Here is a 16,115-nt window from a genome sequence, read left to right on the forward strand (position 1 = left end):
CATTCCCAACTCACTTAGGCAGGCTCCGAGATCCCGGGAAAGTCATGGTGAATTTAGAAACACATCATATCTCCAATTTGCATTATCTCAGAAAAACTATCTAAACAATAATTCTCCGTCCTAGGGCCCCAAAGAGCCAAACCGTCGCTCGGCTACCAGAACTGCTAACGCGTCCCTTCATAATAATTTATTACACATTAGCATTCGTTTTAGGCCAATGAATCTTTTGATCCAGTTGAGAGACACCTTAGGACGAGATAGTTAATCAATATGTCAATCAATGCGTCAATGATGTCATCAATATTTATCACAACAATACATTTCACTTTAGTCAAAGACATTAATCGATTCAAGACACCACCATGACCTTGCAGTCCTTAATAACCACACGAGTTTAGTAGAATTTTATTAGTTTTATTCCCTATTAGTTACAATTCTAAAAGTAGATGTGTTAATCTCATAACCAAGGAACAAAACAGCATAGTCACGATATGGCAACTCTGATAAGATTTCATTAAGGCAAGAATCGTGAACATCAGAACATAACACGGCGTGTACATAGATCAACTTTAGCAGAGTGTCATCAACGCGTCAGTTCAACAAAACATAGATTCAGTTGTTTGTCTATTTACGTCAATTTTAGTGAACCTCTGTCCTAACCACCGATTAGCATTAGCATTTTGGGCTTCATGCAAAACAATTTAGAATACCAATTTGGAAAACATCTAGCTATGGTCTCTGTCAAAAGTAAGCAGTTGGTACCTAGAAAGGAAAAGCAAACAGACAAATCACAATTTTGTTGTCATAGTTACCCTCCAAAGTTTAGGTCAGCACTCAGGTTCAGTCTTCGTCTTCAGGACATCAGTCGATTCGCCATCATTCAAAACTCAGCTCTGGGGCAAAAGGGGCACTTCCCTCATAAGGAGGCAAAGTGTAAATGGGCAAACTAAGGATGAGGATGGTTTTAACAAACCAATAAGTCACCAGACAGAGTGACAAAGTTTCTGGATAAAATCAATAGCATTTCCTACCTAATTCTAAATAGCTCCCCGTGTCATGGGTTTTTATCCTTTTTTCGTAGTACATTCCCCTACAATTTCATTGGTCTACGGTTATAACCCACTATCTTTACCCTATTAGAAAACAGATTATGTCATTAATCTTTCACCCCATATTATTTTACAGACATTTTATTGGTCCATATGATTGACGTATTCAGAGGTAGCACGTCTGGTATGATTTCATCCTTCTGTAATTCTTCGCACATCTTTTGGTCAGTGGCTCCATTGTCTTCACTGGTTTGAGCGACCTTGTACATTACATTAATCTACAGTGTTGCATTTTGTCTAATATTTTCTCCAAGCAATGTGAATTTTCATGAGAAGGGATCCACTATGGTTGCATTCAGCTTCTAGTTTGGAGGAAAACAAGAGGTCATGTCCTTTTGTGAGTCAGCACACTGCACGTTAGGAAAAATACACTTAATATGAGAGCCAGGCAGCTAGGCTTTGGCTCATTCTAACTTAAGGCCTACATAATTCATTTGGCATTTCTGTAATAACATAATCCTTAGTAATTAGTACGAATCATACTTTAATATCATATTTTATCAACATTAGTCATTTCTATTAGTTCCCATATACATTAGCGGCCACTCCCCGTGGTCACATTTCAAGTGCACGTTTAAGCATGAATTCATTACTACAGTTTCTATGCGGCATCATCACACATTAATTCATAAACATTTCATGTTAATATAGATTATATAAACTACGCTCTCTCACCCTTTTCCTTTGTACGATTATACAACGTATGATCCATATGAGGCAGAACTGCCTATTAAGATGTTAAAGGTAGTACTAAATTGTGCCAAACTATTGAGCCATCCAGACTTTCTGACTGGGCAAATATTGAAAGACATTTGTGAGTCAGTGGCCTTTGACGTAAACCTATGGTTAAAACGGCTTTTTTCATAGCCAAGTCCTCAAGATATATCAGTGGGAAATGGTGCACCTCGGAAACAAAAACCCGCAGGACTGACGATCAACAACGTATTGTTGAAAAAAAGAAAACAAGCCGGGGCCTGCCAGTATTTATTGTCAATATTTCAAAAAGTATTGTTCGAAAAGTGGAATATATTTTATGCATTGATCAATACGGACTGTAAAAAGATAAATTAACTAAGCTCCACTTATTTGAAATGATTTAATTTCCATGTCTGCTATCGATCTGTAATGGCATCTGGCAGCTCTGGTTCAAGCAAACCTTTCTACATCCACCTGTGGAACGTCTTCTGTATCTGTCAAACGCTGCCATAAATTAATTTTCATAGTTAATGCCATCTGGCTTAAGAACTGTCTCATTTTAAAAGAAGGTTTTATTTTTTTGTTTATTAAAGGCGGACGGGGTTCCAGTACTAGTTAATTTGGCATTTGGATGAGGAGGGAACCACGCATGCTGGCTGAGAAATGTATTTTAAAGGAAAAAATCCTCTGCCAGCAGCAATATATTTTGCAGTGTAACGGGAACATGCAAAGTCGTTAACTGTCCTTGGATCAGGCAAAACGTTCACTTGCCTATTGGGGGCTGTTTAATGCCTTAACGTCTTATGGGACATCTTGAGATGGTGTCCAAGCATGGATTTTACAATGCACCCTATAATAAAAGCTTTTGCAAAATCAACTGGTGAAAAAGAAGAAATCAGGAACTTAATCAGGATGTGATGACTATGAGGAAAGGAATGGGGCGCATAGTAGTGATAGCGAGGGAGCGTTGACTGAGTGGAGGCTGGGAGAGCAATGACTGCAGGAGAGGCATGGGATAAACGGCAAGGACTACGGTATTGGAGAGTGATGACTGCAGAGTAAGGAAATAAGAGAGAAGCAATGACAGCAGGTGAGGGATGACTGAAGGGCAGAAGGCAGGTCCCAATGGCCGAGCAGTGAGGCAAGGTGCATATATGAAAGGAGTGATTGAGGGGCAGGTGGTGAATGTAGTGCTGGGCATGTGCAGCCCTGGGTTGGCTCCATTCTATGTGGAAAAGTTTGTTTTGGACCCTTCCCCTCTTCAGGGTGTTGTTGGTTTGGGCAATGGTGACGTGTCATAATAAAAAAGAAAAAAAGAAAAACAAGACTGGAGCCCACGGCCCAGGATTCAGTCTAGTTAGTGTATCTATGGCGTCATCTTCTTTATTGGTCACACCTCACTCAGCAATACCACACTTTAATGAGAAGGGGATGACCTGTTCATTCTACATGGCCACAGTGCGACAAACTCTGCGTTGTTGTCTCAGTGCTCCACCAGTGCCTCCCTGTACCACAAGCATCCCTGGTGCACAGGGCAGCAAGTGAGATGGCAAAGTGACCTTGAGGTCATCATCTGCAGAGGTGTGGCGCAGTGTCAGCCACAACAGCGAAGACACAAGGGCAGAGCAGGGGCACGTCTTGTTTGATTAATGACAAAGTCAGCATCATCAATCTGAGTCAAGTGTCTACATAACACCATGTCAAGTTCTAAGAAGAACAAGTACAGACACCGAAGGCCTGATTAAGAGTTTGCCAGACAGACTGCCAGACCACCATGTTGGCGGCCCTAAAAAGACTACAACGCCTGCAGTTCCCAGTCTGCCGTGCTGCAAGTTACACAGGCAGGACCGCCGACTGCCAAGCAAAAAAGGCAGACTGCCAGGAGCACAGTGCCTTGAATATAGGCGGTCTGACTGCCAGTGCCTTGGCAAACCACCAAGCGTATTACAATCAGACAGCCGCCATGGCAGTCCTCTCATAGCGGTCAGCCAATGGCAGTCGACCACTGCGGTTCATGGTCAGCAAAGTAACAGACAAGTGCACATTGGCTGAATTAAAAAACAATACAGCTGACACACATTGGCCAAGTGGACACACCTGCAAAGGCCACTATAAAAAACACCCCTTCACAGAGCACAATCCTTCGCAAGTCCACTGCAGCACAGCAAGACAGATCACACATCTTGGTGTAAATTTTATTGTCATAAGGCAGTCCTTTTTTTCTCATTCCATTTTACACCTTTCACACACATCACCTTTTGTATTCAATAATATTCACTTGTCTTGTTTAGTTAGTCACTGTCACCCCCTTTATTTTCCAGTCATGTCACAGCTCAAAAAAACACAATTTTCAGAGGATGAGTTGAGAGTCATGGTGGACGAAATCATTAGAATAGAGCCACATCTGTTTAAAGCACAAGCCCAGCACACTCCTTTCAGTAGGAAAATGAAAATGTGAGACAGGATCGTTGACAATGAATGCTGTAGGCACCACTGTGCGCACAAAGGAAGACATTAGGAAGAGGTGGGACGACCTTAGGAGCCAGGTCTGTTCCCTGGTCTCCAGGTACCAGCTGGAGGCCAAGAGACTGGCGGTGGCCCTCCCATTACCTCATTAATACTCTTTCCATGGGAGGAGATGGTCTTGGCCATCCTGCATCCTGAGGGCTTGACAGCAATCACTGGGGGAGCTCCATCTTGACTTACTAATCCAAGATCAAACTATTGAGGACAGGAATGACATCTTACAAGCATTTCTGAGGCATCAATCTGCATCATCAGATTGGTAGCAGCAGCAGACTGCACATTGACACAGCACTGTGCATATGATGACTCCAGTCAAATATACAAAAAAGTCCTGGGTCTGCCTGCATCAAGCTCAACTAGGCCTCCAAATAGTCAAAGCCATATCTTGCCTCTCCACTGGGTTGGCTGCACTGGTGGTAAAATGTCATATTAAGGCCATCCTCCAAAGTGCAACTGATCTGCACATCTCAGCCGCTTGAGTCAATTAGGTTTGGCATGCTTCACACGTCATGTCAAATCAACCAATACCATGGTTACTTGGCACAACTGTATTACCTAAAACTCATCTATGTCCAAGGTCTCTGCTTACTGTAACACAAAACCTTTGGCGGTAGACGTCACAATACAACCTGTAACAATGTACATTTTCCATCAACAGATGGATCTGTCGCTGGGCACGCGGAGGCCATGGAACAGACTACCACTGTCCCTGTGGATGAAGCCCTTAGCTACAACACTTCTGGATGTGGAGGACAGTTCTGGCCCATCTGAGCAACCTGGTCAGATGTCAACAGCGAGTCTCACTTTGCTCACAATGTCACCTCTCAGCCCTGTTGCATCAAAATAACAGGAAACCATTCAACCCCCAAACTGCGTCCCTAGCACAGTGTCCACTATCTTGTGCCCCCCAGTCTTGGATCCTGAGTTGCAGCACCACACTTCGGACAATGAGGGTCCAGAAACAAGTTGGAGAGGGCACCCTGTGGCAAGGGTAAAGGCCCGTGGGGGTAGGGTGGGTGGGAGGGATGCTGTGGGTCACAGTGATGAGGCTACTGGGGCTGCTCCTGGCCAGGACACCATCAGCCACGTCTTGGGGGTCTATCAGGAGTCCCAAGGCATGATGGACCATGTGTTGACCGAACTCCATGAAATCAAGCAGCTACAAAAAGACATGCATAGGGACATGCGGGAACAGCTGGAGGCCCACAATTCCAACATGGCCTCCCTAACAGGAGTGCTGAGAGACACACACACCACCCTAAGCAGGGAGTTTCAAAATCAGCCTACCCCTTCCTTTGGCTCATCAATAGGAGGCCCATCTACACTGGCACCAGCCACAGGAAGGGAGGCCTTGACAGAAGAACGACAAGCCACAGACACCCCTGCCTCTGTAGCTGATTCTCCCCACCCTCCCTCCACACGCAAACAGGTGCGTCCAGCAAGGAATCCAGGAGGTGCGGATGGCAAGACATCCCCCACAGCCAGCAATAACCCTGTTCCTTAAGGTCCTCCTTTGTGTATTACACATTCACTCTATGGACTGATCCTGAACCACCTTCCGTTTCCAATGGGAGAAGTACTCCGGACTTTGGACTTCCACTGGTATGGCATCTACTCCAATGATTTCATTCACCATGACTGACCCCTTCAAATTTATTTTTTTTGTTGATTAATGTCAAGTATTTCTGTTAGTCGCAGCTTCACAATAAAATCACTCATCACTGACTCATTGTTTGATGACTTTGATTTCGAATTTAGCCATGTAGATATGCCAAACTATGTGAACCATTTGATGATGATCCAATGTACTTGTTTAAGATGGGATATGTTGCATGTGTACAGCGCCCAGCTCAGGATTACAACCATCCCACATAAACACATACATACAAGTGTCTAGTCAAGCTAAAATGTTATTACAGTGTTCAGCACATAGGCTGTCAATATTGCTGAACTATTGGAAATCATAAATGATCGACTCATGCTGAGTAAATGAACATATTTACAGGTACAGACCTCCAGACACGGAAGGAAGTAATTTGTCAGGCATTGTCCTGTGGAATAGGCAAACACTGAAGTAGTGTTGTCACCAGTTTGAGGCTTATCACATACCACACCAAAGTAATCCAACATCACATAATCCAAGATACAGACAAATGGCAGTACAACAGTCCCTGAACACAGGGACATCATGATCCAATGCTCATGTTTCTGGTGGTATGACACAAACATATGTCAGTGTTGTGGCACAGGCACTGTGGCCTACAATGATGAAACACATCTGCAGCTATATACAGGTCATTCTGTAAGTGTTTAGACAATGTAAAGGGAAAATTACTTGGTGGTAAGCTATGACTACATATTTTATGACCATATGATGACACACATGATGCATCAGGCCCACCACAGCACACAAAACAAGTGCAATGTACACTTCTGACCTTCCATCCAAACACTGAAAAAGCTATCTTGGCACAGGTCTCATACACCCAAAACTCTCTGACCTAGGTTACCTGGGACAATCCATGTCTACTTCGTACATCAGAACAGCATCACATACCTGCCAATGTCACAACTTTGAAATGCCCACATGAAGATGTCATGGTGAACGTACATGTACAAGGAACAAAACAAGGAGTATAGGCTTGAAACCATACCCCATGGCACAAGTCACATAGCAAGCAACTGGAAAACAAAGTACATTGCTAGGAAACTGACACAAAGCAACATCATCAAAGTGGGGATGTGTCAAAAGCTATCTTATCAAACAGCCTTTGGCTGATTATTGCAAAGTATCAGCTTTCTAGCTGTTTACAAAACACTAAACTCCACACATCCTGAATAGTCACAGTCATAACATCACATGACACACTTACTCTCATGAGAAGTAGCTGTGGATGAGATCTTCTCACAAGTCAGCTCCTTCCTCTTCACCAATGTCATCCTCAGTTGGCATTTCATGATTCTCAACTGGTGGCACTGCAGGCTCCCCTCTTCTTGGATGTACAGGATACTCCTATGCAGGGCCATGTTGTGGAGCATGCAGCATGCCACAGTGTTCTGACACACTTTCCCCTGTAAGAAGAGTAGAGCGCCAGCAGTCCTGCCCAGATAGCGGAACCTGCCTTCAGAAGCCCAAAAGCCTGCTCCACTGCCTGATGTGTACTTCCACGGGCTTTACTGAAGCGGACTTCCTCTGGCGTAGCTGGATTCCTCACTGGCGTCAATAACCAAGGTTGGTTTGGATATGGTGAGTCTCCTATTAAGGAATGGGACATAAGTGCAACAATGACTCACTCACTTAATGATTGTAGTACCTGACATTGCTCACACACAATCAGGATAGAAGCAACTTACCAACCTGCCAGGCCCTCTCGGGTTGCAGTTGTGACTTCAGCTGGGGTATGGTGCTGTTCCGCATTATGAAGGAATCATGTGCTGATTCTGGATAATGGGCACCACATGTGATATGTACAGATCCACCAAACAGACAACTTGCACACTGATGGAATGGAAGTTCTTTCGGTGACAATATGCTTGTTCAGTGGCCTGCAGTGGCACCAAGCCAACATGTGTGCCATCAATGGTCCCCACCACATGTAGGAGGTGGGCAAAACCATAGAAGTCAGCCTTCATATTTGCTAAATTCTCACATCGGGTGAACCTGATATAGCTGTCAATGTGTTTCAACATCGCTGAGAGGAAATCTCTCAACACCAGCAGATGGGGCCAATGTATGTTGGAAGGACCCCATGGCCAGGAAGTACAATAATGGCATGACTTGTACAATGGGTGGTATGCAGTATGGATTACTGTTAGCTCGCATCAGATTTAGCTCCAACTCATGGCATAAGTCCACTATTGTTTGCCTATTCTGATGGCACAGCTTGGTGTTCCTCCATGATCCAAAGGTCTGGCAATGGACGGTAGACAGGAAGTTGTCGTGTCCTCCCTCTCCCAGGATATCTATGTGTGAAAATACATGATTCGGAACATTAGTCACTGTGTCCACTGCAACATACATGATGCATGCCAGCAATATCATGTGACAAACCATTTCTGACAGGATGGACATGACAGCTAATATACATCAGACATGACACTCAATATACATCACAGCTGGCAACTACACAGGGGTGAAATGTGACCCCCATGGTTGTCAACACGTGTCCACAACATGGATTCGGACGACACCCAGCTAACTGCTACAATTGCCCCTCGAAATGTGACTGTATTTTCTGATCGCCAAAAACGTCATTGGTGGCGGTGGACCCTGCACCGCCATCATATGCCACCTGTGCCATGCAACACACTACACTGGTGGTTGTGTAGTCGGACCCTCACAACAAGACAGATTGAGGATGTTTGTGATGATATGAAACTTATTTTGCTTTTGTGACACATTTTACAGGGCCATATCATGTATTTTAAGCGGCCAAAATGGAGGATGTGTGACCTACTCCATTGGATATCAGGATAACCTGCATCCGCCGGTGGAAGTCGTCCACTAGGAAGGCGTTCCAACCGCAGCAAACACAGCCATAGGCTAAGGTTGTTGCCTGTGGCAGTCGTGGCCCAATGTCAGTGTCTGTTGGCGGTGATGATAGCATAAGTGTACACTGCTTTGTGCAAATTCTGTCACTTGACACTGCTGCCAGCAACACCTCCACCATTTCAGCTGCTCTGTGCTGCCTCTGGGAGCAATCATGCTATGTCCAGAGGAGCTGGGGAGGCTTGTGAGTGAGGTCCTTCCCCTATATGAACAGCTCTATGGCTCACCAGAGGAGCAGGTAAGTACCTCATATGCACAAATGACTCTGTTCAGCACCATCCTTTCACTCCTCATAGGCTACAATGTGCCCCTGTGTGCCAGATAAGACTTTTTGTGTGCCTGTTGTTGCACTCTGTGTGGTATCAATGGGATGTATATATGCAGGTATTGGTGACCAGTACTATATGTTGTGTTCATTCACATTGTGCTGTGTGATGGTTTTCGGGATCCTACGTCCCCCTTGTGTTGGATGCACATAACTAGGAAAGAAGACTTTATTGCCATCCAATTACATATTTTTGTTTATGATGGCTGTACATGTTAGACAACTTGTATGTGCATGACAGCATGAGCTGTGTATGCATTCTGTCTGAAGTCATTTGAGGATCTTGTAAACAATGTGTATTGTGCCACAGATCATTGACCGCACATCCGGCCTTGCCAAACTGTTGTCTGTAAGGAATATCTTGACTCACTGTGCCCTTCAGGTTCCCACACAAGCCACAAGCTACATTGCTGATGGCCACGTGATGTACTGTCATGCATAGAAGTGATGGAAATGTGAGTGTCATGTAGGTTCTGTATGCTCAGCCTACAGAGACCAGGCCTGTCAAATGTATCTCCCAGTATGGGACATAGGCCAGCCTGTGGGAGAGTCAATGTGGCTATGCAACTGTGGCATTGGGCCCACTAGCTGTAGACCTGCAGATTCTGTCATGTGGCTCTAACTGAAACACCTGCCCTGAATATCTCAGTCCCTTGACTAGATTAGGAATGGGTACAGAGGTAAATCCCAGAACTAGTCCATATGTGCATTTTGCATCATTGTCAATGTGTGTCTTTGACTTATGACAGCTCCCTTACTCCTACAGCTCTGCTGTCACCTTCACAGAAGTCATATTTGCCCTGTATAAGCTTATTGCACAAATTATAGACCCACAGTGCAGACAGTGTGTAGATTTCTGGAAGGCCATAACGTGACTCAGTAGTTTGGTTACATAGCAGAAATTGTACAATGCATACCTTTTTATGTTGGATGCCATTTCTGTATACATATGTCCAAATGAGTGTTCTGTGGTACCGATACATACCACAGAAACCCACCCTGAAGGGGCATGAGTCTGCATGTGGTAGGCCACATGTCCACACATGTACAGGGAGGACACTTTTTGTACCCACCATGACGACCCTTTCATTGTCCCTAAAGGGTAAGGGTGAAGTCTGTACCATGGTAGCTGCCTGTGAGGACTGTATGCAGTGAGTCAATCCTGCAGAGTGTAAATGTGTTGGTCCAGTCAGGCCCAAGGAGATTACCCTTCAGAAGCCACATTGGTATGTAGTGTTTCACTGTGGCTCACATCATAGTACATGTTGCTGGAGTATGGACTACCTGATGTCAGTAGGATTGGTTAGTTTTTGTAGGCCATGAGCAGTGATAGTCTGCAGATGAATACAAAAGTGTGTAGTCATATCCCTCTACTTGTTGGCATGTGTGCTTTACATTTGTGGTGTATTGACAAATTGACCATTTTCTGCATGCTGTTTCTGACACGTGTGACACAATCATTTAGGCAAAAACTTGTGTTTGTAATCTTTTGATTTGTCTTTTGCATCCATACAGGTCAACATCCATCAGAAGGAGACATGGAGAGCCATCACCTGGAATGTGCAGACCCTGGGGGGTCCACAGCTGGTGGAGCGCCCACTGTCGCAAAAGGTGGGAGAACCTGAGACACAGGGCCCGGAAGATCTCATAGGTCCAGCTGGGGTTGTCCTCCCAATGTGGACAGGGCACCACGTCGGATCATGGCCCACCACCCCCAATGGCCCGCATTCTGGAAGTAGCATACCCGGACCTTGATGGGCATTTGAGGACAACACAGCAGCCAAAAGGGAGTAAGTACAAGACATATTCCTGCCTGTCACACTTCCAAGTGAATGTATCACTTTCTGACATTGCCCCTGATGATTAGGGATGAGCCATGTGTAACACAGTAGATGAGTGATTGTGTAGGCATGTCATGTGATGCATACAGATGTGCCGGGCCTATTGGCCCTGGGACCTAGGACACAACTGTTTACAATCCACAAACAATTTGCTCTCCAGGGATAACACATGGCTGCATACATTGATCAATCAAGTAATGTTTGTTGTTGTAGTGAGTGTGAAATCTATGCTACAGACCACTACACCTTAGTGTTACAGGCCAAATGAAAGGAAGTGATGGATCACTGTCCTCAGCCATGTGTCTGGTCAAATGAGTCTACTGGCATCTGCCACCCAAAGGCTACTTGTCTTCAGAGTGTGACGAGTGGTGGTACCTCACTACTGTCTGTCATGTGGAGGGGACCATCATACATTTGACAGAGCATACATTATTCTTTGGGTGCAACTACATATCAAAACATTCCCTTGGTAATAGGGAATGCCCATTGACATGAATATGTGCCACCACTGTTGCCAACATTCCTTGCGCCTAAATATTATCATGTGTCCCTTTCTCTTTTGACACAATGTACAACTGCAGTAGCAATGAGGGACATGACAGTCGAGTTTTACCCACAATGTACATTTCCATGCCATTGATGTGGCATCATGTGGAAATGTTCACTGCAGATATGTAATGGGGAAGGTTCTTTACCTGACTGATGGCATGCACCATGGAGTGACTTGCAGTTATGTTTGAATCACATGTGGTTGGGTACAACTATTCATCCATGGACATCTAGGTTTGCAGAACCAAAATGGGATCAGTGATGTAGTTTTCCACTGGGCCACATGCTGAGGGCCTTGTACAGGTACTTGGACATTTCTAGGCCTCTCCGACATACAGAGGACTAATGGCGTCTACTGATGTAATCAGAGTATGCCATTGTACGGGGTACCAGACAGTAGTGGTGATTTCCCTGGGCTTCCTTATACATTATGTTGTGGATTTTAGAGACATATCTCCCTGACAATTTGCACATTCTTTCAACAGTGTACATTTCCATGTCAATGTTTAGTTTACCTGAGCAACATTAGTACTACACCTCCATCACTCCATTAGGACAAATTATGCATGGTGAAGTGTGTATTGTTGATACGTTTCCGGTGTGACACAAGTATTTCTATGTCACCTTCTTGAGGCTACTGTACTGCTGTCAGCAACATGGCAGGATTTTGGAGCATCATTTCTCATTGTTGTGTTATTGTGTGTGACAAATTGATATCTGCATGACCTTGTGTGGGACCTGTGGGAAAGAATCTGGCACTGGCCTAATATTGTATGGAACAGGTAACTGAGGTATGCTCCATGAGGCAAATCATTGAAAGTAATGTGGTCTCATAATTGTTCAATGGTTAATGTATTGCACAAATTCACCCATGCAATTACAGTTGTCCGAGATCATGATTTTACTGTGGGAAACTCTTGACAGTTCATATGGCATGCTTGCATATGGTATGGTACTTGTAGGAGCCACTCTGATGTATTTTTATGCTGGGGCCTACTTGAATATTTGGTACTCTTTGCTAATCACCACTGTTGTTCAAGTGTGATCAGGAACATGTATGAACCCCTTTTCCTCCTTGTAATTGCAGCATCAGCCCAGCCATGCAAAGGAGACAGGGCACAACCATGTAGGGAAGCATCTGTCCATGGTACCTCCAGTCATGATGCCACCAACATGGAGGGACCTAGTATCCCAGAGGGTGAGGGGAATGCCACGGAGGAGACAGGATCAACTTGGTCATCATCGGATTCTACCTCCAGTGGCCACTCCTCCTGCTGGCACACACTCCGCAAACTTCGGAAGAACTTCAGATGGATCCCAGTAGACTGTCGCAGGACAGTCACCCACGCCTTTGTCACTAGTAAACTTGACTATAGCAACACCCTCTACACTGGCACCTCAACTAGAAACATCAAAAAACTACAACTCATCCAGAATGCCGCCGCCAGACTCATTCTGGACCTCCCTCGCAGAGAACACATCACCCAACACCTGAGGACCTTCCACTGCCTACCGGTCGAGAAGCAAATCACCTTCAAGATACTCACCCACAAGTACAAGGCCATACACAATGCAGGACCAGCCTACCTGAACCACCAGGTCTCTTTTCACACCCCCGCCAGATCCCTCCGCTCGGCCATGGCCACCATCCCTCGCATCCAGAGGACTATCCTTCACCCACATTGCAGCAAAGAGCTGGAACAACCTCCCCCTGCACCTCAGACAAAGCCCGTCGCTCACCATCTTCAGGAAGAACCTCACAACATGGCTCTTCAGATGAGGCCTCTTCCCTCCTCCCAGCACCTTGAAACCCTCATGGGTGAGTAGCCGCGCTTTATAAAAACTGATTGATTGTGGTGGAGGACCCATCAGGACCTGCTTCTGTACCATCCTTGTCCACCACCCCCAGTTCTATTGTCACCCTTCCTGTTGCTCCCTATCAAGTTGGCCATGCCCACTCACCCAAGAGAGTGGGCATCTCCTTTGCCCCAGGCACCCCAGCCCCAGCCCCTGTTACCTCTGCTGCCGTGAGTAAGGAGACTATTGACCTCCTGAGGAGGTATCTCAGTGGGGCTGTCTGCAATAGTGAATACCATTCAGGGGTTGGCAAGCCAACTTCAGCAGACCAATGCTTTCCTGGAAGTCATTCATAGTGATATGTCTGGCCTACAGCGATCTTTTCAGGATCTGACCCCTTCACTGATAGCAGCCATCCACCCTCCACCTGCCTCCCCACTTCACATTACTCTTCCCAATCCCAATCTGTATTACCCTACCTGTCCCAAGCACACAGACACATCCGCAGGCAAACACACAAGCAGCACACATCAACACAAAAACCACAAGACACACATCAGCCACCACTTCACCAGACACCACCCCAGCATATCCACAGACACCACAACACCCAGTGACGCATCCAGCACACCCAACATACACCCAGACAACAGCATACTACCCACGGACCTGCACACCTCAGACACCATACCCCCAGAAACCAGCACAACTCACAGACACATCCATCACATCAACCATACCCACAGACGCTACCCCAACACACACAGACACATTCACTACATCCCCCATACCCACAGACACCACCCCAACACACACGGACACATCCACCAAATCCAGCATACCCACATCTACCACTCCCACACCAGCCAGCACCTCCACCTCTCAGCTCCCCAAGACACACAAACACCCACACTCACATACGCAACAGACACCACCCAAACAGAGGCATACCTCACACACCCAAGGCATCTACACTCACACACAAGACATCCAACTCCCTTAACCTCCAAATCCCCAACCCCTTTTGATGACCCTACCCATTTTCCCAAAGAGTTTCCTTTTCGAGTTTGCCCTTTCCCCTGTTCCCTCCAAAACCCCTCCTAAACCCAAGAGAACCCCACCCACATCCCAACCCATTCCTTCTACAACCAAGTCTTCCTGTCACACCTGCCCCCTGCAAGCACCCACAACCCCCGCCAAAGAAAAAGCCCATCCCTCCAAAGAAAAAGACCCCCCTCACCCAAACACAAACACAAACCCAACCATCCCAAATTCAACCCCACCCCATCCAAGGATGATCCCCAAGGTACATGCATGCCCACTTGATGCCCTTTACTGTGGAGGTTCACTGGCAGGGATTGGAATCACATGTGGGCACAGTAATGTGCATGGACATATATGGACTGGCCAATGGCCTTTGCTGTTAAGCATTTAGATCCAATAAACCCAAGTTGTTGTTTTTTTGGGGGGACACAATTACCTTTCTACCTTTATGTTGTTCCTGTGTAATTTGTGTTTTATGCCTACAGTTGTGTGCATTTCACCCTGATTGCTGATCCATTTGCTGCTGTTTGCAATATGTGACTTTGGGAGCAGTGCTGGTGTCCCCCAAGACAAAGGTAGATGTTCAATGTATGGATATTTGTTGATTAATCCAATTGGGGTGTCACTGCATTGTGTTAAGTTTGCTATGGTAAGTATTTCATCTTGTGTTGGCCAATGTCAGCATGTACAGTGTTAGACTTGTTCCCTGATATGGATTGTACATTCGTCTCATGTGTTGATGCTAGAGTTTTGTTTGTTCACACATGGAGGGTGTTTAATTGTGCTAGCTTCCTTTGCATTTGACTGACAATGAGGACATTTGGATGTGTTCCTTGCAGTCACTTCATATAGATGTATAGCCATGCTGTTGCTATGGTATGTGCTTTCTTGACTTGCCCTTACACATTATGCACGTAGGCATGTCACTTGGCTCAAATATTGTTGTTTCCTGAAATATCTGAAGGGCCAGTTCCTGTGCAAATTGTATTTTAGGGGGATGTGCAAAGTGTAATGTGTCCCAAGGCAGCATCCTTTCATGAGGGCTCCTGATGCCCCCATCCCTATTGTGTAGGTATCATTTGCATTGGGAGCTTTGAAAATTTGTCTCCCAAAATATTGTGCATCACATTGACCTTCCATTGTGCTGCAATGTGGGTGATGTGTGGGTCCATTGCGGGGTCATTTCATGAGAAGTTATTTGTGTTAAATGACACATCCATACATAATTGTCTTCAATCGGACGACAGTCCATGGCATGTGTGAAATGTGAGCATGTAATTTGAATTTTGTGTGGTGTTGCTGTTGTGTGACATAATGTTCTGTACACTTTACTGTCCCTGTGACTTATGTGAAAAGAACTGTGGTTTTGTGGCGTGTGGCAGTACAGTTTCAGTCACCTGCCCAAAGGGACACTTGATAGCTGTGAATGTGCCATTCTTTGTGAATGACTCCGACTGTGGGCACAATGTCATGTATTTGGTTCCCATAGCGTGAGCCCCATATCATGTGGATGAAGGCGCGACAATGCTGTTGAGCGTAATGACACAAGTAGGTGTGTGTTCTTCCCTTCGGTTGCGTCCACAACGGCGTGGATTTTGGGCTCCATCGACGAGCAGCGGCAGGACATGTGTGATGGGCTCCATGGCGGCACAGGACGTTTAATGTTGCCTGAAGATGAG

The 16,115-nt window shown here is 45.6% G+C and overlaps 1 long non-coding RNA gene across 1 annotated transcript in view; it reads right to left on the reverse strand.

The window, feature by feature from the left end:
* Positions 1 to 892: 892 nt before the first annotated feature.
* LOC138302035 (uncharacterized) overlaps positions 893 to 16,115 on the reverse strand; it is a 173,984-nt gene continuing 158,761 nt past the window's right edge. The window contains exon 3 of the long non-coding RNA XR_011205233.1: positions 893 to 1,411. This is a non-coding gene — a long non-coding RNA (uncharacterized lncRNA). The remainder of the gene's footprint in view (positions 1,412 to 16,115) is intronic.

The sequence above is a fragment of the Pleurodeles waltl genome, chromosome 6, assembly GCF_031143425.1.
Source record: "Pleurodeles waltl isolate 20211129_DDA chromosome 6, aPleWal1.hap1.20221129, whole genome shotgun sequence".
Lineage (NCBI taxonomy): Eukaryota > Metazoa > Chordata > Amphibia > Caudata > Salamandridae > Pleurodeles > Pleurodeles waltl.